Source organism: Camelus dromedarius, chromosome 1 (genome assembly GCF_036321535.1).
Source record: "Camelus dromedarius isolate mCamDro1 chromosome 1, mCamDro1.pat, whole genome shotgun sequence".
NCBI lineage: Eukaryota > Metazoa > Chordata > Mammalia > Artiodactyla > Camelidae > Camelus > Camelus dromedarius.
The window spans coordinates 4,316,482-4,342,431 of record NC_087436.1 but is presented as its reverse complement, the minus strand read 5'-3'; the positions used below and the strand labels follow the sequence as shown (position 1 = coordinate 4,342,431).

Genomic DNA, 25,950 nt, shown 5'->3' with positions numbered 1-25,950 from the left:
CGCGGTGAGAGGACGCCGCGGAGGGGCGGCAGCTTCTGTCTCGTCCAGAGGCGCGGGGCGAGGGACCCCCCACAAGGTGGAGGGAGGGGGTCGCAGCCGTAGCTACAAGTGCGGGAGTCGGGAGCGGGGGCGGCGCCGAGCGGGGCGGCACCTCGGCCACCCGCCCACGGCCTTAGCATCTCGCCCTGGGGAATATGAGCCGGGACCCCCAGCTCGGCTACCCCGACCCCGGCCCCCGGTGTTGGGGGGGCTGATGTGAAGCGGCAGCCGGGGCGGCGGGGACAGCAGGCCCCGCGCCGCCGTCCTTTCCTTCCCTCCCCCCGCCCCTCCGCCCCCTCGGGGACTTCTCCCTCGGCCAGTGGCCGGCCCCCAGCTCCGCGGCAGGACTGCGGGGCAGGTCTGAGAGCGCCCTCCCCCGCCCCGGGTTGGGGCACCCGGGGGACCCGCGGCTTCTGCCCAGAGGAAACTACGGAAACGAAATCCGGAGCCTCCCAAACGTGACTGTCCGGGAACAAGTGGCCCGGGACGGGCCGAAGACCCAGCCTGAAGAGATCCAGGAAGAGGAAGAGAGAGGAGGTAATTGGGGCCGCCGCCTCCTCTGCTCCGCGGGCGCGGAAGACACCCGGGTGGCCGCCCGGCTTAGCGGTACCAGCGCCGCTGCTTCCTCGGTAACGCGCGGACCTGCCGCAGCTGCCGCCTCGCCCGGAGGAGGAAGGGAACCAGCCCACTTCCAGCGCTCCGCTCTTCTCTAACGTGTGAGTGGCCCCGGGAAGGGGAATTGGGGGTGAAGGGAGGGGGAGGAGGCCCGCGCATCCCGCGGAGTTTTGCCGACGTTTTCCCGGAGTGTGGGGAGTGTATAGGTGAGCAGGGAACCGAGTCCTCGCTGCGGGCAGAAGGCATCAGGCAGTCCTGTGTTTCGTAACCTTTTAGCTCTCTGTGCGTGTCATGTGCCAGCCTGCAGGTTTCTTTTCGAGGAGTTCTGTCTTTCCCCAGAGTGGACACTGGTAGGTTTCTGGACAGTAATTGGCAGAAGGAAACTGAGGAAGCCAGAGCGTGTGTGCGCACAGAGGACATCCCTGTGTATGTAGCTTTTCCTGGTACACCGGGTGGGAAACAGCGCTGTAGTTTTTGTTTCTGGGAAACTCTTACTTGGGCTCCCAAATGGGAGCCTCTGAAATTAAAATTCCTCCCCTTCTCTGCAGTCTTCCTTGAGAGTTTTTCTTTCAGTACAGGAGATTCTTACCCTCTTGTTTCCTGGGTGCAGTTCCTGCGTTATCAGGAGGACACGGTAACTGAGATCAATTACTCGGGAAATTCAGAGTTCTTAGGAATCACAACTGATTTGGGGGAGAGCATTTAGCACTTTAACCAGTTTATTAAAAAGTTATTAGACTTTTTCCTTACCCAAATGCTTTTTTTTTTTTTTTGAGTAGCATGTTCCTAATCGATAGCACATTTTTATTGGTGGGATGACTTGTGACTTTGCTTATTTGGGTTGTCTTCTCTATCAAATGAGGATGATTTTTTTCGCCTTGTGTTATTTTAAGAAGTTGTAGAATCTTTGATTTGTATTTTAGGTATCCTCTCAGAGTGCCAAATTACGGTGCAGGAAAATAATGAACATTTCGTATATTTATACAGACCTTAAGGGTTAAGCATAGGGTGGCATTTTGTATAACAACATAGACAGTACTATACTGAGAATTACAGGCCCTCTGGGTGACGTGTGGGCTCACGTTCTTAAGCCACTGCTGAAAGAGGCTTTGTGGAATAAATTTAAGTCGGGTTATCTGTGCTAAATTTCCCATTCCCGATCTTGATTACACTTATTTAAAACTTTCTCAAACACTTTTTATTCTGTACTTTTTTCTTCTGAAGTAATGAATTCTACAAATTTATTGGCCCATTTGTTTATTAACAATTCATTTATTTTCCTCAAATCAGCCTCTTTAAAGTTCCAGGACGCATCCTGAGCTTGTGTTTTGAGAAATGCTAGAATGAGCTGGAGTTTGCCTTTTCCTGGTTTTGTAGATTCTCATTGTTCCTCTTTACTATCATCTTCCCTGACTCTGTCTGGTTTAAAATAATTTCTTCCATCCCTTTGATCACTTTGCCCTCCTCTGGAACTTCTCCAGGTGTCTTGTTCTTTATATGTCTTGTTCTTGTTATGCTTTTGTTAAGAACCTTAAATTCTTTTTAAAATAGGTGCTGACATTAAAAGTATTTTTGTAGTGGATGTAATGTTAGACGTGGAACCAAAGACAAATAATGCTAAATCCTACCTTGAGGAAGTCATGTAGCCCATGTTTCACAAAGATAGGAAGAGAAATCCAGTCTTGCTAGGCTGTTTTTTGGGGGAGGAACAGACAAACCAACCAACTCGTTTGAGAGTAAATTATACTCCGTCAGAGTTGCTTACTAACTTTCAGAATTTTATTGCTTTGACTATAGATTGGTTAAAAATCATGGCAATGTTTTATTGCATATTTGGGCAGCAAAGAAACAACAAAGTATTTGGCGGTCCCTGTCTTTGAGATGCTTTTACGTATGAATGGCAGAGGCAATGACACACAGGTTGCACAAAACTGTAGGAAAGGGGGAATGGACCAGTTTTTAATCCATGATCACTATATGACTGAAAGTGTTTGATACCTTATAGATGTAAATATTTGTACATTTTTCATTGGGGAAATGTTGATATTGGACTACACAGAACATATTGGAGTGTCTGAGCCAGCGGAAGGTGTCTTTTAGGAAGAAAAAGGCTGGGAGAGATGTTTAAGACTTTTGGAACTGGAGTATGTGAGGAGCAAATGTAATTAGGAAGTTAGCTTGATGGGAATTCAGAGGGAAGTCGTTGAGTAGGCTTGGGGTCAGTTTGTGTTTGTGTGGGTACGTGTTTACAGCTCAAAGAGCCAGCTGAGAACCATGTTCCTGAGAGGGTGGTTATGACCATTGAGGAGAAACCGTATTTTAAGCCAGGAGGCATTATACCTGGGTTAGGAGTTTGTTTTTCTAGGGAACCGACATTTTTATACCAGGGTCACTGAAGAGTGACGCAGATGGAGGGGTGAAAAGGAAGGTGCTTCCAATATCTTAGTGTCGTGCTCGTGGTTTCTTATAACAAGTCATTCAGAAATGGGGCAGTGGGCTTGGTTTTGGACATTACATTTTAGGGTTAAAGTTGGATACCGATGAAATCTCAAGACAGTAAAATAAAGAGTAACATGCTGAAAATGAAGAATTGAGAGTCATTATCAAAATATTAAGGTTTCTCGAGAGGCTGATGGAGAGTCAAGAGCTGGAAAGTGGGTATTTTTACTTGGGGGCAGGGGACTCTGTTATTAGCAGAGATGAAGAAAGAACAGAGATGGATGGAACTCTCCCTAAAATAGGTGTTTTAAAAGTGAGTAAGTGCTGAAGTTGAAAAGGGAGGAACAGCCAGCCTCAGGACATATGGTTATTTTTGAAACTGCTAACAAGCTTTTTGTAGGCTGCGTAAGCCCCACGAGGTTAAGTTCAGAAGAATGTGTAGGATTTCACTGTTAAGGAGCTTACACATAAAAGGACAGGTCTGTCTCACCAGATTGACGTTTTTAAACTTCGCCCTTCATTATCGTCCTGAGCTTAGTCTCTAACGTGGCGAAGTGGGGCTCAAATAGCTGGCAGGGAAGGCCGCGCCCCCTGCGGCAGGTGGCCTCTGTCCTTGTGTCCTGTACACAGCGGAGGGCAGAGCCCCATGCTGGCACAGCAGTGCTGACAATGCCTTTAAAACTCTTTTTATTAAAATACAAACAAACAAAACCCAACTTGGCACTTAAAAAATCCTGACATCTTTGAAGCATGAAATGCTAGAAGACTGATTTTTTTTTAAAATTTAAAACAATTTTTGAATTTTTGTGGTGAAGCCTGGAATTTGGTGTTGATTCCAGCAAGGAGTGAGGCCTGTGAGGCAGGGAGTCTGCACACCCACACCGCCTTGTGCTCCTTAATTTGAACTCACTGCCTCCCTAGTAGTTTTCTGGCCTCTTCTTAGGAGTGACAGTTCACACGGCAGGGCCTTCTGGGGAAGAGCGGTTTACACGGGGAGCTAGAATAAGGTGGTTCAGGAACACATGCCATATGGGTGCCTGCCTTCCTCACCCTCTGTTTTCCAAACTTTTTTTTATGCAAGTGAAATCATGTTTTGATGAACTTTAAAGGGCAGCCTTTTCGTGTTAACATAATTTACCAGTAAAGACAGCGGGAAAGGTGGGGCTCTGGTGGTTGGGAGTGGTAACCGCTCGTGCTTTGCCCTGGCAGCTTCGGGGTTGATATGGGATGATAAAGAGCCTTAGTGGTGTGCGTTTGTGTCTGTGTTTTGACACCAGGTGACCCCGCAGCCCACACGTAGCTAGCAGCGGCCCAATTCACGTGCGTTGGAGATGGTTCTTGGAGAAGTCTTGTGTTGCCTCCGACATCTCCTGCAGAGGAGGGGTTGGCAAACTTTTCTTTGGCAGAGGACCAATTAGTGAATATTTTAGATTTTGTGGACCACATGGTTCTGTCATGACGATTCAGTTCTGCTCTTGTGGTGCGAATGCAGCCACAGTCAATGTGCAGTGAATGAAGGTGACTGTGTGCTAGTAAAACCTTAGACGTGAAAACTGGAGGTTGGTTGGGTCTGGCTCGTAGTTTATAGGCCCTGATGTAGACAACTGCCAAGTCCAGCTACGTGCAGTCTGAGCTTCACTGCTACAGAGCTGAGACTGGCTGTTGTAGCGGGTCCCTGTTTTCTAAATGAGATGTGTTCTTGGGGGCCATCTTAAAATGATTCTGCGTAAAGCATAGAGCCTGCTGTTCAGGTTACTGCTGCCTCCATAGTGTTGACAACTGTGGACCGAGGAGCAGGGGCAATGCCTTCTAGAATGGATGCAACCAAAGTCAGGGAGGGACTGCTTGCATTTCTTACTCAAAGATGCCAAACCATGAAAGATACTGCATAGTGACACAGCGGCTGTGCATCACGGCCAGAAGTATCTTTGGAGTGTCTTTGGAGAAACTTCTGGGTATAATCTTGAAAGGTTCTGAAAATAAGTTGTAAAGCATCTACTTCAGATGTAAAATTAGAAGTGTTTATGGTTTGTTTGAATTAGATGAAAATATTGGTCAAACTATAAGAACACTAAGTTTTTGGTTTCTTATAAACATTTTTTTATTGAGGTATAGTCATTTTACAGTGTTGTGTCAAATTCCAGTGTAGAGCACAATTTTTCATTTATACATGAACATACACATATTCATCGTCACATTTTATTTTCGCTGTGAGCTACCACAAGATCTTGTATATATTTCCCTGTACTATACAGTATAATCTTGTTTATCTATTCTGCATATGCCTGTCAGTATCTACAAATTTTGAACCCCCAGTCTATCCCTTCCCACCCCTCTCCCCCTTGGCAACCACAAGTGTGTACTCTGTGTCTGTGAGTCTGTTTCTGTTTTGTAGTTATGTTCTTTTTTTTTTTTTTTTTTTGGATTCCACATATGAGTGATCTCATATGGTATTTTTCTTTTGCTTTCTGGCTTACTTCACTTAGCATGACATTCTCCAGGGACATCCATGTTGCTGCAGATGCCATTATGTTGGTGCTTGTGGCTGAGTAGTATTCCATTGTATAAATACACCACATCTTCTTTATCCAGTCACCTGTTGATGGGCATTTGGGGTTGTTTCCGTATCTTGGCTGTCGTAAATACTGCTGCTGTGAACATTGGCGTGCAGGTGTCTTTTTGAATTAGGATTTCCTCTGGATATATGCCCAGGAGTGGGATTGCTGGGTCATAGGATAAATCTATTTTTAGTCTTTTGAGAAATCTTCATACTGTCCTCCAAGAGTGGCTGCACCAATCTGCACTCCCACCAACACTGTAGGAGGGTTTCTTTCTCTCCACACCCCCTCCAGCATCGTTTGTAGACTTTTCAATGATGGCCATTCTGGCTGCTGTGAGGTGATATTTCATTGTAGTTTTGATCTGCATTTCTCTGACAATTAGTGATGCAGAGCATTTTTTCATGTGCCTATTGGCCATTTGTGTGTCTTCATTAGAGAATTGCTTGCCTAGGTCTTGTGCCTGTGTTTGGATTGGATTGCTTGCTTCTTTGATATTAAGGTGTATGAGCCACTTATATATTTTGGAAATTAGTCCCTTGTCAGTCACGTTATTTGCAAATATTTTCTCCCATTGTGTAGGTTGTCTTTTCATTTTGTTGATGGTGTCCTTAGTTGTGCAAAAGCTTTAAAGTTTAATTAGATCCCGTTTGTCTATTTTTGCTTTTATTTCCAATACTCCAGGAGCGGGTTGAAAAAAATATATTGCTGTAATGTATGCCCATGAGTGTTGTGCCTATGTTTCTCTCTAGGAGTTTTATGGTGTCTGGCCTTATATTGAGGTCTTTAATTCATTTTGATTTTATTTTTGTACATGGTGTTAGAGAATGTTCTAATGTCAGTCTTTTACTGGTAGCTGTCCAGTTTTCCCAGCACCACTTATTGAAGAGACTGTCTTTCCTCCATTGTATCTTCTTCCCTCCTTTGTCACAGATGAATAGAACGTAAGTGTGTGGGTTTATTTCTGGACTTTCTGTCCTGTTCCATTGATCTCTGTGTCTGTTTTTGTGCCAGTACCATACTGTTTTGATTACTGTAGCTTTGTAGTATAGCCTGAAGTCAGGGAGCATGATTCCTTCAGCTCCATTCTTCTTTTTCAAGATTGTTTTGGCTATTTAGGGTCTTCTGTGTTTCCATACAAATTTTTAACATTTTCTGTTGCAGCTCTGTGAAGAATGTCGTTGGTAATTTGATAGGGACTGCACTGAATGTGTAAATTGCCTTGGGCATTATGGTCATTTAACAATATTGATTCTTCCAATCCAAGAACATGGTATATCTTTCCATTTGTTTATGTTGTCTTCAATTTCCTTCATCAGTGTCTTACAGTTTTCAGCATACAGGTCTTTTGCCCCCTTGGGTAGGTTTATTCCTCAATACTTTATTCTTTTTGGCATGATGGTAAATGGTATCGTTTCCTTAATTTCCTTTTCTGCTATTTCATTGTTAGTGTGTAGAAATGCAAATGACTTCTGTATATTAATTTCATACCCTGTAACTTTACCAAATTCATTGATGAGTTCTACTAGTTTTCTGGTCGCTTCTTTAGGGTTTCCTATGTATAGTATCATGTCATCTGCAAACAGTGACAGTTTTACTTCTTCATTTCCAATTTGGATTCCTTTAATTTTTTTCTTATCTGATTGGTATGGCTAAGACTTCCCAAACTATGTTGAATAGAAGTGGTGGGAGTGGGCATCCTTGTCTTGTACCCGATCTTAGAGGGAATGCTTTCAGCCTTTCCCCATTAAGTATGATGTGAGCTGTGGCTTTGTCATAAACGGCCTTTATTATGTTGAAGTGTGTTCTGTCTATTCCCACCTTCTGGAGGGTTTTGATCATAAATGGATGTTGAATTGTATCAAAAGCTTTTTCTGCATCTACTGAGAGTATCATGTGGTTTTTAGTCTTCGGTTTGTTAATGTGGTGTATCACATTGATTGATCTGCAGGTATTGAAAACCCCCTGCATTCCTGGGATAAATCCTACTTGATCAAGGTGTATGGGCCTTTAGAGGGGGGCTCGTTTTCATTCACATTCATCTACCTGTAAGAATATATTACCATACACCTCTTACAGCTCAGAACTTAATAATCCATTGGAGCTTTGAGTGGAAACAAATACCCCATCACATGAGAAGTTTCCCTGAGTAGCCCTCTGTAGCCTACGTATACCGCTGAGAAGGAGAACATCGCCAAGCGCTGTTGTAAACCAGCATAGTTTACTGGGTTGTGTTTATAAAATAACTCAAACAACAGGTTGACATTTGAATATAGTTTTGAGTATTTTGGCTAAAACTAGGATAGGAAGCAGCTTTTGAATTGTGAAAAAATCCAGGGGTGAAGTTTCTGGAGGATTAGATGGATGTGCGTTGTCTGTCTGCTTTTAGAAAATTTCTTCCCAGCCTATTTGTCTTCATTTGAGGAAAGTAAAAGTATCTATAGGTGGCATTGGAATCACCTATTTTTGTATTTTAGCAAGATAAAAACCTTTAATAATTATGTGGAAACTATTCACACTCTCACCTATTGTTTCTAGTTGTCTGGGTGGAAAGGAAAGGCCTGCTTAACCAGTGGTCAGGGAATCGTCATTCAGACAGGTACGGATGGACTTCATTTCATTCTTTTCTGATAATATAATAGCATTTAGTGATAGTGCTGACTGATGTTGACTTAAAAAATTACTGTCACGTATAGCCCAGTATTACACAGCATTGCATATTAATTTGAGTCATTGTCTCCCTCATAATGTAAAAATGAAAGGCAATTTAATGTCTGTGTAAGTTTTCTGTGGCGGTAGGGTCAGCCCCCCGCAGCCCTCGTTCTTCTGTAGAATGATTTCGCATTTCTCTGTAGTTTTATGCTGCTGTTTAGACCTTCTTGCAGTAAAGCTTGTCTTACTTTGCACTTGGCTGATGCTTTGTTACTGTCTGTCTTGCTCGGAAGAGCTCTAGGAATGATCTTGCTCTGGAGGAAAATACGGTTATACCTTAGATTATTATTTATAATGTTAATCTGGCATTTAAAGAGTCTTTGTGTATTTTTAGATGCTGTGGAAAGTAGTATGGTGAGTTTAGATTTCAATATGAATACTCTTCATATATTGTGGGTGGCTTTATTAGCGGTTTTACTTGGAGATGATAATATGCACTGTAACTCTAATTGCCTTTGTTGGCTGAAGGAGTTCATATTCAACCCTGTTAGAAATAAAAGTTAGGAAGGGACTTGGGCAGTTGCCATTTGAGTGCATCCTTCCTACAGCAGAGGGAATTGAAGTTCAGGAAGGTTAATTGCCCGAGGTCAACCAGCAAGCAAGTTCTGGAGCCAGATGCTGGTGTCTGTCTGACTCAGTGTCTCTGTTCTCTAACTTGCAATTTGCTGCATCTGAGAACAGGAGTGGGTGCCCCCCACCACCTCAGCCCTGCCAGCCGTTAGCCATGTGACTAACTCTGCTACTGTCTTGTTAATGATCGTCTTCTTAGACCTCAATGTTATTGTTTATGAAAACACTCTCAAAGATCTTTAAAAAAAATCCTCTTTTTGTGCTTAGTTTCTTTACAAATTTAAAAATATGATTATGTTCTTTTTGTGTTAAGTATCAGTGAGCTTTTTTTATTTTATAGGCACTTTCAAATTGAACATGTTTTTGATTCATGACAAAATTATTCAAAATCACAAGGATTCGAGGCCTCGTCCAAGGATGTCTCATTTGCCAGTAATGGAAATACTACTGTGGTGCTGGTTGACTATAAAAGTGTGACCGTCGCGGTGGAGAGCGCGGTTCACATCTGTAATAGGAACTTCAGTGGCGTGAATTTTGATTTTACTGTTGTGACTGCTCCCAGCCGGGGTAAAACGCACTTCTGTGAAGACGGTCATGGAAACTCCTTCTGTTCACAAGGAACCGTGGATGACAGACTTGAGGGTTGCTTGGGGAGGTTACAGCCGACTGGCAGGAGGGACGAGGCTGGCGCCCTCTTGATGGCCCCGTGGGAAGAGAGCGCCTGGGAAGCCCAGTGTTCTCTCTGATCCTCACAGCAGCATAGTGGGTCTGATACCATTTTACTTAATTGAAATGTTGTCCTTGTAAAGCAGCAGTAAGTGTCACAGTCATATTGTCTGCCAGCAGGTGAGCTGTTGTTTGTGCAAGGAGCTGTGCTAAACACTTCGCACAGATTTTCACTGAAGCCTCACGGTGGTGTCCTGTGAGATAACTCCTCCTTCATCCCTGTTTTGCTGATGAGGAAACTGAGGCACAGAAAGGCGAAGTGACAGCTAATAAGTGACAGTTTAAGTAGAAGTCCGACCCAAGTTGGGCTGAATCTCAAGGTCATGCTCTTTCTATTCAAACAGGTTGTTCTTCCATTAATGTGGTGAGTAGTGAGAGCTTGTAGTGTTCTCCATAAGAAAATGAAATATTTCTTTTAAAGGGGTAGGAATAGCACGCTATTGAATGTTCCCAATTACGTGAGTAATGGTATGTTTGAACTAGTGCGCTCTAATGTCCTAAAAAGTCCTCTCCCGTTCACAGGACTGCTCTCCTTTTGGCGTGTGCCAGTGGCCATGCAGGCGTGGTGACTCTCCTGGTGGAGTGAGGATGCCAGCTCAGTGCACAGGACAGCAGGAACAAGACGGCCATCATGAAGGTGTGTAGCAGCCAGCCGTGTCCACGTGAGATGGATTCCATGTAACGACTTAAATAAAAAATGAATTGATCTGTTTTAAGTATAATGAACTGGTGGGACTTGTGGCATGTTGGCTTGGAATTCCTAGCGCTTACACTCTGTTTCTTGGCATGATGCCGACAGGCCGCACAGTGCGAGGCGGGGGAGTGCGTGGCCATCCCCGTCAAAAGTGGTGCCAACGTCAGCGCTGCAGACGTCAGCGGGAGCACTGCGCCCCAGTGCGCGGCAGCCCTTGCGAAGGCATTGCAGCAGAGCTGCTGCCCCACCATGCAGACATGGAGGCAATAAACAAGGTACAGCTCCACTACTTTGTTTACAAAATATTTGAAATGCAGGTTCCTTTTTAGCTACAGGTGTTTTATTTCTAATACGTATAAAAAAAATTCATCAGTCCATTACCATGGAAACAACTCCAGAGCCAAGCCAAGGGCTAGAAAGCTGGTGCCCACAGAAAAGGCAGAGCTCTGCCTCCCAGCCCCTCCTCTACCCTGGAAGGAACAACTCCCCATCAGGAAGTGCCTGGGAGTGGGTGGTAGGTTCAGAGCCCACAGAAGACGAAGGCCTGGGGGGAGTGAAGTGATGGTGGGGGCTGGCTGCCTTCAGAGGCAGAGGGGCTACTGGGGAAGGCTGGGAGGAGGAAGGAGACCCAGTACCCAGCAGGGGAGCTGGGTGAGGGCATGTGAGCAGGGGAGGCAGCAGGCCACAGGCCCCGAGCACCCCAGGACCCCCAGTTCTAGGATTGGGGCAAGTGAGGTTCAGGTCATATTTGAGAGCCAGCGAGGGCGTTCAGTGGTGCTGGTGGCCACGTGGCCCGCCATGTCCGCCTTGGGGTCTCCCACACTCAGCCTGGTGCAGCGCCTCAGCGGGGCTGTGGCTGCACGTGGGGAGCAGGTGAGGGCGAAGCCGGCTCTCCTGCTTTTGCACCCGAGGCTGTTGTGCAGAACGTGCCTCCACCTGAGGGAGGGCCGTGCCCAGCTGGGCAACGGGCCGTCTGGAGGACTGTGGGAAGGGCTGCTCGGCTTGCTTCACACGCTTGCCGTCAGGGCCCTGCTGACCTGGTCTCCTGGGATTGCCTGGGCCCAAGACACAGCCTCCAGGTGGCCCGGTCAGGAGGTCACTGCCCCTCTCAGATCCCACTGCTCTCCCCAGACAGCCTTCCCTGATCCACACACCCTAGTCACGCCCAGCCTGTGGCCTGTCCTCCGGCCTGCCCTGTCTCACCCCTCCCCGTCCTTCCGAGGCTCAGGGCAAACCCTGGCAGGTGTTGTGTATTTAAGAGGTCCCGTGTTGAATCATTTTCATAATAAGGGAATTGACACAAGTTACTTTATCTAAGTTTGCTGTCATCCTCCCTAAGGGAATAGGAGATTTATGGGATTGGTGTGGAATGAAGTACCTCCCAGTCACCTTAGGTCACCCCAGGCACAGGACAGTCACTTGTTGTGTGAAGATGGTTGCCCTCCCTCCTCCAGGGACAAAACAATATCAGGTTCATGCCTGGGGCTCCCTGGTTAGGGCGGATGCTGAGAATTGGTCAGTAGACTGACTGAAGAGGGTGGCAGGACACCCATGGCCGTCCCTGCAGTGCGCACACATGGGAGAGCTGCACGCTTGGTGGAGGGAGGCCAGGAGAAAGGAAGTGAGCACGAATCAGGAGAGAAGTGAGGAAGGGAAGCAGTGTGCAGCGGAACAGAGAGGGAGGGCGGCCAGGTCATGCACAGAAATGCGTGGCTGCCGTAGGAGGGGCGGGAGGACACAGGCCTTCATTCCTGGTTATGCATAGGGAATGTGACGGCTGGAAAAGTATGGGAGAGACAGAGACCCACTCACTCCCTGCAGAGGTGGAGCAACTGAGGGCCTGGGAGGACCATGGAGATGAAGGCACAGGGGCCCTCAGGTGGGGCTGCACCATCCCAGGAGGGTCAGGGCCCCACGTTCTCATCGTGACTCGCCGTCTGCTCCCCTCTCCCGGCATCACCCCAGCGTCCCGGCGTTGCTGCCCTCGGACACTGAACACTGCTTTGCAGACAAAGCAGATTCTGATCCGCAGAGCCTTGATCTCCATGTAATTGATTTCTCATTCATCTCTTTTTCATTTTCTATTTCTAATTCATAAACTCCTCTTTGTAGCTCTTCCTTAGCTCCTCTTCCCCTTTTCTGATAATTCTCCTCCTGTAGGAGCTGGTCCCGTGCAGGTACTTGGGGTGCCGGGACCTTGTAGAAAATCTTGTAGCCCACCCCCCCACCGCTCTCTCAGCATTGCCCTGGCTCCTGACCCCCTTGTGCACCACTGAATCTGCCTACGCCCCCCCGAGTGGCCTGAGGAGGGGGCAGGTTGGGAGTCAGAAGGGCTGGACCCACCCTGCCGGAGGGACCCCAAGAATCTGGCTCCTCCCCGGACCCCCCATGTGGCTGTTTTCCTGCCCCCGGCGGCTCTGGACACGTGCAACTCCTCTCTTCCCCCCAGATGGCAGCACCTTCTCTCCTGTTCTTGTTAAGAGAAGCTCTCAGGGAGCAGCTGGTGGTGAAGAGGACCAGGAGGAGGCAATGTGAACATGGAGGCTGGGGAAGAAAGGTAAGGCACCCACGTGCTTGTGTTCTCGCCGCGTCCCTCACTGACTTGGTGGCCGGCAGGGGGAGCAAGCAGTGGAAGCAGTGGGGCGGCTGCTGCTGAGCGTGAGCCGGGACGTGGCGACAGAGGAGGGTGGTTGTCACCGCAGGCGGCGCGAGGCGCTGTGCCGTCAGGCAGTGCAGGGCCGTGCTCCTTGTTCTCTCACGTTACAGTTTTCAAAGCTTTTAACAAAATTTCAGAAATTCTGCATCATAGTATTTAAAATTTGCTTTGCATCTTGCTTCTTTTTTTGTTTGCTTCTCTTTCAGGTCCCTCAGTCATTCATATATTAGATTATCCTCTGCTTTTGACACATCCATCAAATAATTTACAATTTCTTGTTTAGTTTCTTTTCCAGGAGAACTTCTCAGTAGTGTTTAATAGTTTCCTTCTTTTCATTTGCTTGTTCTACAAAACATTACTTATCACTTTGTTTTAGCTTAAATTTCATTTAAAAGTGATTTTTCAGTATTATCTTATTCTTTTCTGAGTTCCCAGGCCTTTGTTTCTAAGTTTTTAAAATTCTGATCTATGTTATCCTTTCATTCTTTTATCATTTTCTTTCTTCCCTTTTTTTTCCAACCTTCAGTCTTTACTACCAGTCATGTCATCATGCATGAAAAGAGAACGGTCACTCCCGTGGAGAAGTTGCTAAACATTCGTGTAGGGCTTGCTTTTCTTTCTATTCCTTCTTTCTTGTAAGTGTATTTGACCTACAACACTGACGGCTTTAGGTGAACAGTTCTGGTTCGATATTTCTGCACATTAGAAAGTGATCGCCACAGTAAGACTAGTCACCGTCTGTCGTCGTGCAAAGTCGCCACAGTGTCAGTGACTATTTATATTCCCTATTTTGTACGTTTCAGATGCTGGACTCCTTTATTCTGTTACAGAAAGTTTGTGACCCCTGATCTGCCCCACCTGTTCATGACTCCCCCCTTCCCCCCTCTGCCAGCCACCTGTCTGTTTTCTGTATTGAAGAGTCTGTTACTGCCTTTTTATGTTTGGTCATTAGTTTTGCTTCTTAGATTCCACATGTAAGTGACATCACACGATGTTTGTCTTTCTCTGGCTTATGTCACTTAGCATAGTACCTTCTAGGTGGATCTGTGTTGTAGCAAGTGGCAAGATTTCATTCTCACATATGGCTGAATAAATTTCCATCACATATGGGTACCACCTTGTTTGAAGTGTTTTGTTGGCTTGTTCTTCAGTCTGATGCCTTTTTGCCAAAGTTACACTGACAAAGTTACAAGCCCTGTCTGTGTTCAACTACGTTTTTGTTATTGACGTTTGGCATCTCGTGAGGCACTTTTCCACTTCTCGGGGCATCAGGTTTGAGCAGCCAGCTTCGCCTGCTACTTGCTCTCGTCAGTTGCGCAAATGCCGTGGCTTTGTTTGTTGTTTCCCCGTCATGGTGTGTTACACGTCACTCTGCCCTGTGACCCCCACAGCCCTGAACGTCTTCAGTGTTCCTGAGGCTCCTGTTCTTCTGACTCAGCCTCAGCTTCTGTCCTGGAGGAATTTGGGGGGAAGGCAAGGGAGCGCGTAGTTGGCCCGCAGTTTTCTTTCGCTTTCTCCTGACTTCTAATAAATGCTGTAAGAAATATTACGAATCTCATTCTCTTTTTGTATCCTGAATCTTGCCCAGTAATAGGAAATATTAAATTGATAGATGTTAAATGAATAAAACTTCTATCTCAAGGTTAAAAATCAAAGTATAAACATTTCCTTGTGCAGTTCCTATCAAATTCATTTATCAGATCTTGAATATGACCAACTAAAGTTTTTTGTAAGTTACAATTCTCATCGCTTATCACTTTTTCAATGTTTCATTTCTGTGTGGTTTCATTTAACAAATATTTAAGGCTTTGAATAATCCTTATCTCACTTTTACTTAAAGGAAAGTGAAATTCTAGTACGTCCTTTTTCTTAAGTGCAAAGAGGAGGTCTCCAGAGTTCCTGCAGTTTACATGAATTTGTTGATGCTTAGAAGATCCTGTCCCACAGAGTAATTTTCCAACATGTAGTTTACTTTTGTTTGGTTGAAGATTATTCCTGTGGTCTTTTCAAAGGCTTGATGATTGAGTTTATGTATGTTTGTCACCAATATGTTTGTCTCCAATAACATTATGCATTTTTATACTTAACAAGTCTTTCTAAGCAGAAAACTGAACGTTCTGTATGAATTACTTGGTAAACTGAAAACTTGTCTTCAGTTAGGAATATGCCATTTTTATTTTGTTTGTTTATTTGAGATACAGTTGATTCATGATATTCAGCATGATTCAGGTGTCCAGCTCAGTATTTTTATAATTTATACTCCATTAAAAGTTACTATAAAGTAATGGGTGTAAGTCCCTGTGCTGTACAGTACACCCTTGTTGCTTGTGTGTTTTGTACGTAGTTGACTATATCTCTTAATTTCATACCCATATCTTGCCCTCCCTTTTGCCTTCCCTCTCCCTACTGGTAACCACTAGCTTGTTTTCTTTTTCGTGAATCTGTTTCTGTTTTGCCATATACATTCCTTAGTTTTATTTTTTAGATTTTACATGTATGTAATGTCACACTGTACCTGTATTTCTCTACCTGACTTATTTCCCTGAGCATGATACATCCATCCACAGTGCTGCAAACGGCAGAATTTTACTATCTCACTGCTGAGTCACATGCATCGTGTTTGTGTATATATACCACGGGTGGCTCATGCCCAAGAAAAGCCCAGACTCGCAGAAATGTTCCAGCAAAGCAGGAGCATTAAAGGCTGGTAGTGGAGGGGGGTCGCAGGGTACTCGATCAGCTCACGCATAATTCTCTGGTTGGTTGGTGTTGAGGTAACAGGGCAGTCAAAACTGTCAACCCCTAGGTGCCAGATGTCTGGGGGCCACGTGCTCTTGATCACCAAGTAGTTAACTTCTTCCCTTTGGTGATGGTTTTGAGCATCTGAGAAACTCAGGAGATCTACATGAGACACTGCATCTGCTATCTGGGTAACTCAGAGAGGAGCCACAGCAGAGGACACGGGCAAGGGGTCTGACCCTGGAAAGCCCCACAGGATAAGACAAAAGTAAATGAAAATCTTGACGTGTCTAAAATACCTTAGACAGAGTATATATTCATAAATAATGGATTAGGCTTAAGATACAGTTAATGTGAACTGGTAATACATTCCTCTGAAACAGGTATCAGTGAATGCCATCTGAGTATATCTTATTTCTGTGCGAAACATATTTATCAGCCTCCACATATGTCTCTCTAATAAATAACAAAATGATAAGGATTATTTGTTTTATGCAAACCAAGTAATATATTTACTTTCTATAGAGTTTTTACCAGCTTACAAAATTTTCCCCCCAAATTCAATGTTGATACCATTGTTTCTAGTTGTTATTTCCAATATACATGTGTGAATATTGAGATTCATGGCTTGCCCAGTTTTTCACAATTAACCGCTACTAAAGAGCTAGTATTCAAATTTGTGTCCATTCACCATAAAGTGTTTGATTTTCCATTTTGTTTTCCACCCCAGTTTTTATCTGAGAGCCTGCATCAAACTGGTCTCAGTTAAGTATGTTGGATTGAAGTGGATTTATAGGGTTGGCTGAGTACAGAGAGAATAAAAAATGACTAGGCTAGTGACTAACTGAAAAAAGAAGGCAAAAAGATTGTAAAATCTCTTTAAGTTTTATTTCTTTATCTTTACATTTTAATTTCAGCTTTATTAAGGCATAATTGACCTCTAATTGTAGAATATTAATACGATGCTTTGAAGTACATATACACAGTAAAATAATTCTTTCCATCTAGTTAACACATCCATCACCTCAAATATTTATCCTTTTTTTCTCAGTGTGAACACATAGTTTCTGCCCTTAACAATCTCAGTTATACAATACGGTGTTACCAACGCTAGACACCATGTTTTACTTCAGCTCCTGAAACCTTACTCATATTATAGCTGAACGTTTCTATCGTTTTACCAAACACTCATGATTTCTCCACCCTCCAACCTTGGTAATCATTTTTCTTCTCTTTGTTTCTATGAATTTGACTTTTCTTTTTTAATAAAGATTCTACATATATGTGATACCGTGGGGTCTGGCTTATTTTGATTAATGCCCCCAAGTTGCCACAAGACGACTGAGTAATAGCCCACTGAGTATGTGTGTTTGTGACTTCTTTATCCGCTCATCCTTGGACGGTCATTGAGTTTGTTTCCGTGTCTTGGCTGTTGGGTATAATGCTGCATGGACATGGCTGTGCAGACACCTCTTTGATACCCTGTTTTCATTTCCTATGGCTGTACACCCAGAGGCGGAACTGCTGGATCCCAAATTAGTTCTTGTTTTAATTTTTTTGAGGAGACTCCATACTGTTTTCCGTAAGGACTATTTCAGTTTACATTCCCAGCAGCAGTTTATCAGGATTATCTTATCCTAACAAATACTTGTAGTGCACTTTTTTTTAATTTTTGTTGAAGTACAGTCAGTTACAATGTGCCAGATGTCCCAGTGTTGCATATATATACATAATACTCATTTTGATATTCATTTTCATTAAAGGTTATTATAAGATATTGAATCTAATTCCCTGTGCTATACAGAAGAAATTTGTTTTTTTAAATCTATTTTTATATATAGTGGCTAATATTTGCAAATCTCAAACTCCCAAATTTATCCCTTGCCACTCCCTTTCCCCCAGTAACCATAAGATTTTTAATATGTCTGCAAGTCTGTTTCTGTTTTGTAAACGAGTTCATTAGTGTCCTCTTTATTTCTTTTTTTAGATTCTATATATGAGTGATATCATGGTATATTTCTTTTTCTGGCTTCACGTAGAATGACCATCTCTGGATCCATCCATGTTGTTGCAAATGGCATTGTTTTATTTTTTATGCCTGAGTAGTATTCCATTATAGAAATATATCACAACTTCTTTATCCAGTCATCTGTCAATGGACGTTTAAGTTGCTTTTGTGTCTTGGCTGTTGTATATAGTGCTGCTGTGAACATTGGGGTGCATGTATGTCTTTGAATTAGAGTTCCCTCTGGATATACACCCAGGGTGGGATTGCTGGATCAGACACGGTCTATTTTTAGTTTTTGGAGGAATCTCCTTACTGTTTTCCATAACGGCTGCACCAAACTACGTTCCCAGCAGCCGTGTAAGAGGGTTCTCTTCTCCACAGCCTCTCTAGCGTTTAGTATTTGTGGACTTTTTTAATGATGACAAACTTAATGTATATTTTTGAATCTTCTGTCAAGCCAGCTGCTTCAAATATTTTCCTAAATTTAGAAAAGTGTACTATTTCCTAACGTCAGGTTTATACACACTCCTCCAGAGAGCAGGCACAGCAAACACACCACACCGCTTTCACTGAAGCAGGAGATGCCACCCTCGCAAAGACGGTACAGGAAAGGGGACTCACAGCTCAGCTCTTCTGAATGTACGTGTGCAAACCTGAAAGCAAATAGGAGAGGCCTAAATGCAGAAGTTTTTTAAAAGGGAAGAGACTGGAATTCCCAGGCAGGATTTCCATGGGTTGATGAAGACAGGGCCACTGTCAGCTTGAGTGTTGCCTGGGAGCGTGGTGAGAAGGGACAGTTACATGAGGTCAGTGGGAGAGTCTGTCTGTTGATCCCCAGAGTCCCGGGGTGGGGTCTTCCGGCTGAGGTCATGGAGGGCACCCTATCACAGGCCATGGTTCTCTGTCCCTGTCGCTCCCCGGTCTAGAGAAGGATGAGGAGTTTATAGAATAGAGCCTCGGTTTTGGTGAAGAGAGACTTGAACTCCTGCCCATTTTCTGACCAGCCTTTGTCCAGGCTACTCGATCAGGTGATCAGATCACAAGTTAGTGAGACGCTGAGTGTCACAGACTTAATTAACTAAGCCACGCAAACAGCAGCCCAGACGGCCACCTCCCCAGGGAATGCACGTTAACTGCTCATCCAGGGTCTGTCAGTTGCAGGGAAGAACCCTTGGCAGAGCAACCACATCAGTTGAGAACGTCCTGAGCTCTGAGCCAACTGAAGAGCCAAACTGATGACTGGGTCACACAGTGGGGTCAACTGGTCACTCGGGGGGTGGTCAAGTGATCACTCAGGTGTGATGTGTAAGGCTTAAGCAGGCGAGCTGGCTCTGAAACAAAACAAAAATCACAAGGGAAACAAAAAGTAAGTCATCACTGTAGGATCAGGCCAGCAAGAACGGCAGCTGCTGGCTTGCAAAAGACAACACTTGGCCGAGCGCAGTAGCACAGTGACCGTGGGCCAGGCAGACGAGCAAATGGACAGTGGCCCCACACCTTCTAAGCGCTAAAGGCCCCCCAATGCGTTAAAGGTCACCAATCAAAACTAACCACCACCCGTCTCCCCCCATGCCTGCGACCCCCACCCTAGCCCTTTTGCTTGACTGGTTGATAATTCAACAAAATGCCGAGGTTGTCAGGAGTTGGGGGGCGATCTGGGTCCAGTGCACTCCTGGCCTCGGATAGGCTGGTAGAAGCGCGGGCCCGGTCCCCTCCCGTCCTGAACCCGTCTGCCTTGCGCCTGAACACTTGGCTCTCGGCTCTTTCTTCACTCCGCACACAAGCAACTGGGGATGCAAAGTCCAGGGAACCCACGCATGGTGGTCGTCAGAAAAAAAGATAGCTGACAGATTTTTTAGGGTCCCCAGGTTTGTCGGGCTGGAGATGCTCAGAACCCGGGAAAGGCTTGATCACCCTCGGCCCAGCAGAGACACCTGAGCCTGACAAGTGGTGCCCCACGTGAGGAGCATCTTTCCGGCATCTCGCGATCTTGTGGCTTCTTTCCTTATGAGAATGGCCCGTTTCTTCCCTTCCCTTTGCCTTTTTCTGATAACTCTGGCCTGGCCCACTGGGCTTGCCTGTGGTGGCGCCAAGTTAGTCCTGACGCCCTTGGTGTCCGGACACTAGCCAGTTACAATTTGACCAAATTACGGGGTTGCACAAACAACAATGCAACCAACGCAACTGAAATCGACCCTAAAAATGGGAAATGTGACTTCCGGGCGGCCAGTAGCCCTGTTACAACCATTCTCTTAGTTTGCTGCCTGGGAAACGGCGGCTGTGCGGTTACCGGTGCTGTGGGGAAAACACTAAGCCATCCTGCTCCCCACAACAGCCCCAGCCCGTCATTCAGCCTCCCTGGCAGCCCACCCGGCGTCTAAGGCCTGAGCCCCATCCACAGGCCCTGCACTGCCCTCCGGACCAGCCTGAGGAACTGAGGCACTTTCTTCAGCTCACCCTCGGGAAAGCTCAGTCCACATCCCGATCTAGGGGGGCACGCACGACATGGGGTTTGCTGGAAAACGTGATAGCCAACAAGGACCGCTTGGGATATGGGAATTATGGAAAGGGAACAGCTGAGTCCTGGATGAAAACATTAAATACAAGGAGTGTTTCCCCAGTGAGGGTGTCCTGGAACCCTCCGACTGCCATAGAACAACCCAAATAATAATGGGAAGGCGTAAAGATCTCCCACTACTGGCTCTGGCCAAGACCATGTGGGAGGAGACAAACCCCAGAGCCAACCTGGAGCCGGCTAGAGGCTGCGAGAGAACCTGGGAAGCTGGACCTCCCAGCTCCACGCCAAAGGAGGGAACCCAGGGAGCCCCCCCCCAAGAGCCATAGATCCAGAGGAATGGGATGGGGATATTTGGAATAATAACCCCAGTCCCTTCTGGAAGGTCCTTGCCACTCAGGCCTTTCCAGTCATCCAAGATGCCCAAGGCCTCCCACAGCGGGTACCTTGGAATACCCAGGCCTATAAAGACCTGAGGGAAACCAAGGAATATGGTCCAGGCAGCCCAGGGTGTGTACAAGTCCTCCGGGGCATCATAGATGCCACCAATCCCACCGGCCTGGATCTAAGGCACCTGCTCAGGGGAGTTCTCACACCGGTGCAAATGGCGATGGCCACCAGTCTGATCCAGGAGCGAATCGAGCAATGGGTTGCTAGTCCGGCCAACACTCAACCATGAAAGGCAGCGCAGTTGGGGGAAATGACCAGCGTGTGCACTCCCTCCCCAGTGCAGCTCTTCGCCGATGTTATCAGGACCGGGTTATTGAGGCCATGGAGCGCTGGCCCCAGGCGGGTCTCCGGGAGGCTCTGGCCAAGGCCCTGTGAGGCCCCATGGAGGAGTATTCAACCTTCCTGGATAGGCTGCAAAAGGCGGCGGACCAGGTCACCTTCAACTCAGGGACCCAAGAGATTCTCATAGAGGAGCTCTCAGTTACCAACGCCATCAACCCCATTCACAACACCTTGACTGCTAGAGGGCAAAAAAAAGGGAGCCTAACTGACAAAATTTGGGTAGCAAATGAGATCCATCCCGAGGCTGTGGCCCTCGCGGAGGCCCGAACAGCCACAGTGGCCAGGCAAGGTGTCCTGGGCCCAGAGGCCCTCAACCAAAAAGGCCTTGTTTTTATTATGGGCAAGATGGGCACTGGAAAAGTGAATGCCTTTGTAGGCACCAAGGCACAGGCAGAAAACCTATGCCTGACCCCACTGTCAGGCCAAAAACACCCTGCCCCATCTGCCAAAAACCTGGTCACTGGGCAGCCTTGTGCCCCGAGAAGCCGGCAAAAAACGGATAGCGGGAGGGCCAGTAAGTCCCCGTGGCCCTCCCCCGGATGACTGAGAGGGAGAAGTCGTCATCTGCCATGGGGACACCCCTGCCATAGCCCTCAAATGTCAAGCCCTGCAACCTGGCGCCCAAGTCCTGTGGCCCATTATGGATGGTGCCGACTGCTTTGATCTCTTCACAGCCATGATCAGAGACTGCCAGGAGCTGGGGTGGTCACCCCAGTCCCCCTGGGGGCCAGTCTGAATATCCCACCAGAGCTTATTGGCTGTGTTGATGTCAGGTGGCCAAAATGATATAATTTTGACACAGCAAACAATTGGCTACTCCCAGGGATTTGGACTGAGGTGATTCTCCAATAAAAAAATTACAATAATCTGGACTGGGACATGCGCACCAGGGATCACTGCCCAACTCGCAGTACTTGGCACTTCCCCCATCTGATGGGGTCAAGCCCAGACATTCCCGGTCCTGGACCTAGATCGTCGACCTGTAATCAGAGTATGAGTTGCAGGCCAGGAAGTCTGAGGCCACCTCAATACAGGCGCCGACAGGTCGGTGGTCGGGAAGGAATTGGCTCATGGTACTGGCAAGCCACTGGATCCAGTAGAGGGGGCAGTGTGGGGAATTGGGGGCCTCATGGGACAACTACAAAAATTTTGAGTGCCTGTCACCGTGGCCCTCCCAGACTATCAAATATAGGAAGAGACATAGGACCCCATAATTGTCCCAGACTTGCTCCAAGTCATCATCGGCCGGGATGTCCTAGCAAAATGGGGCAATAAGATCAAAATCCTGGAGGTGGGAAACGAGTGGGGGACCCACTGAAGCTGACTCAGGGTGATCCCCTGACCCTGCCCGGTCGCCTGAGAATCATCTTAAACAACATTGGCTGGAGCCTATTGCTAAGCCCCTGGACACCACCAAGGCAGGACCAAAAATTCCCCAATGGCCCTTAAGTAGGGAGTGTCTGGCCACCATTAAGAACTTAGTCACAGAAAAATGGGGGGCAGGCCAAACTGAGCCCTCAGACTCACCATGGAACACTCCTTGGTTGGAACATTGCTTGCCACAACCTGGCCAGTCCCAAGAGGGCATCCCTTGGCTGGGGAGACCCCCTATGACCCACCCACATGTCTCAATACTAGACAGCAAGGTCGCCTTTTTCACAGTCCCCGTGAAAAAGGGGTACAGGCCTTCTCTTGCATTTATGGTTCCCAAGGCCAACTGCGAGGGTCCAGCCCCACACTCCCCATGGACTGTGTTTCTCCAGGGCATGGCTTTCTCTTCAGAAGGGTGCCAAAAGGCCCTGGCAACCATCCTTGACCCCTGGCGGGAACTGCACCCTCAGTGCATTGTGCTGGCCTACATGGGTGATACCCTGCTGGCTAGCCAGAATGAGGGAAGCCACAGGACCTAATTGCTACCTTTAATTCCTGGGGCTTCCAAGTTCCAAAAAAGAAACATACAACATGACCCTCCATTCAAATGCCTGGGCTGGGAGCTTGCCGAAAAGTTCAAATGCCCCACCCTCACCCTTGCCAGAGCATCCAGTTTAGTGGCGCTCCAAGGCCTGCTAGGGGAACTCAACTGGAGACAACCTGCTGTTCCTGAGACAGTCTTTATAACGTAAACAAATAAAGTGTTCACCTGAGTTCCGTGAGTCATTATCAACAAGTATTGAACCTACAGGGGAAGGTCATGGGAACCCACTAGTTCGTGGTTGGCCAGGAAGAACCACCAGCATCCCGGGCACCCCCTTTGCAGCTGGTGTCTGCAGGGGGGTAGCGTGGTGAGACCGAGTCCTTAGCCCATGAAATCTGCACCAAGTTCAGACAGCTCCTAAACTGAATCGAACTGCTGGACATCCAGTCAGTGTCAGAGGACTGAATGATGTTGGAAAACACACACACACTGGTGTTAGATGTAGTGTCAGATATTGGCACAATAACCAGCACGCTGCCCTAAGAACGAAGATAACTAGCACTGAGCTCTCACTGTGTTTTCTTCCTTTCTCTTCTAATCCTCAAGGTAGGATTAAGTGGACAAGCTGTTCGCAAGCCCGCCAGGAAAACGCAGCTGGAGGGAGGCTGAAGGTGTGCTTTCACAGGGAATAACTAACATGTGTCAGGTGCAGAATTCACAACAGTAAGAGTTTCCCATTGCTGCTCTAACAAGTGAGTGCAAACTCAGTGACTTGAGGCAGCACAAGTTTATTATCTTGCTGCATGAAATCAAGGTGCCCCCAGGGCTGCATTCCTTCTGGGGCCAGAGGAGACAATCTGTTTCCTTGCCTTTTCCAGCTTCTAGAGACCACCTGCATTCTTCAGGGGGAAAAAAAAAGAGGTAGGACACATGAGAATGATGACGACAGGCCAGCTAGCAAATGAAAATAAAATCTGTTTTTTCCCAGATTTTGTGATTTTTTGTGGCATTTGCAATTGTTAAGTATTTGTTTTTCTCATGCAAAATAAGTGTGTATATATATATATACACACACATATATATATTTGCATTTAATGTTGTTTTTATATTTTTATATCCTTTTCCTAAAAAGGGCCCTAGGTTGATTAATATCAGGAATCAGGTGACAAGTCCTGGACCTGCTCAGGAGAGCGCTGTGCTCCCCTGTTGCATCTTGAGGTCACGTCCCCTGCTGCTTTTACCAGGAGATCCCTGTAACGAATACTTTTCACAATCTGCCATGCCTGAAATGGTCTCACTCCTCTGCTGTGATACAGTCCTCCCTGACTGATAACCCCTTCACCTGTCCACTTGCTGCCTGGTAGTCCGAGGACCAGATGGGGGGCCGTCTGTGCAGAGCTGCCTGTTCCTCCAGAGTGGAGGAGCTCCTCCTCTCTGGCTTCCTGGAGCCTGCCCTCACCTCGCCTGGGCTCTGAGTGGGGCATCGCATGCTCTCCACACTGCAGGCCTGCACTCCTGAAGGCAGGGCGTTGCATCTGTCCTTATATAAACCTAGCACCATGCCCAGCACAGAGTAGGACTCACATCGTGGAGTGGGTGAACAGCTTCCCAAAGCTGGAAGACCTGGGGTAGGTGGGAGAATGTTCAGGAACCCAGGGGTGCACGCAGGGCAGGCGTGGCCCGTGGAGGCCACGGACGTGAAGGCGGATGCCCGGGGAGAAGCAGAGGCGACCTGGAGGAAGTAACATCGAAAATATTTTTTTTTTTTTTGGAATGTGCCCAGACCTGATAAGGAAGAAATAAAGATGGCTTTATTCTAATCAGCACTGCATATTATATATTTTGAGATGAGACATTTGAACAACCTTTAATTGGCAGGGGCCTGTGATTACCATTTTATAAAGAAAACTGCCGGTGACTTCCAGGACTGATGTATTTCTCTGTCCCGTTCCAGGCGATGTCCTGACCTGCTGGGACTGAGGGAGCGAGCCTGTGCCCAGGAGTGGGTGACTCCCGCCCCCTCCTGTCACCAAGTCCCTCTCCTTCATTAATCTGTCATTTTTCCATTTGGCCCTCTTCTCTGGTAAAGGAAAGGAGAAAAGCATTAGAAATAACATTCTAGTGTTTTAGAAGTTACAGGTAGATAACATTAAGCATCATGCTTTTTCTTGTGTTTTGTTAAAATGTTCCACGTGCTGCAGGCACTAATGGCCTATCTAGGAATCATCAAATGCTCCAAATTATTAAAACAAATTATGAGCACAGGTGCTTCACAAGCATGGAGGTTTAAATTTGGGGACTTTATATATTTCTCACCTGTTACATTTACTGGTATTTCACACACATTAATTTCCCAGCTATTTCTGAATTATGTAAAATGGTGTTTTAGATGACATTGTAAGGATGTTTTTTTTCCTCTGCAGAAAGGAAAGATGATTAATGCAGTTACAAAGATGTTTATGAGAGACAGAAAAGTATTTCTTTGTGGGTGGGAAGTTGTTTCTCCAACCGTTCGGCAAATGTAGACACAATAAAACATCCAGACCAGGCACCAGGCAGGCCATGTGCATTACGCCCTCCTGAGCTGGAGTTTGTGGCAGGAGTTCCAGATAAAAAGAAGGCCCCAAAATCCTGCAGGCCCCACCCCAGAGCATCCTGGTATGATCCCTTTCCTTACAGGAAAACAGTTTCCTAAAGAAAAATTACTTCCAACACTGAAAAGCTAACTCCAGGCCGGGATTTGGAAATATGAAATGTTCGAGTCAGAAGAGTTTTTACATTTCATCTAACCCAACTCTCCCATTTTACAGAGGAGGAATCAAAGGCCCAGGAAGGGAATCACTTTGCACAGTTTGTAAACGGGGCACCAGTGGAGTGGCTTCTGCGCTGGGGTTCTCTCTGCAGCGTGTCACGGCGGCCCCCACGTCTGGCCGCCAGCCTGCAGCTGCTGCAGCGGCGCTCCATCACGTCCA

At 46.6% G+C, this 25,950-nt stretch overlaps 1 long non-coding RNA gene across 2 annotated transcripts; it reads left to right on the top strand.

Moving 5' to 3' along the window:
- On the top strand, positions 1-25,950 carry LOC135322071 (uncharacterized). 2 transcript variants are annotated; one of them, XR_010382380.1, is made up of 5 exons: positions 1-755; positions 10,182-10,296; positions 10,459-10,628; positions 12,803-12,910; positions 25,789-25,950. It is a non-coding gene; the product is annotated as an uncharacterized LOC135322071 (long non-coding RNA). The 2 variants fall into 2 exon arrangements; XR_010382381.1 differs by lacking the exon at positions 25,789-25,950 and adding an exon at positions 13,813-14,535.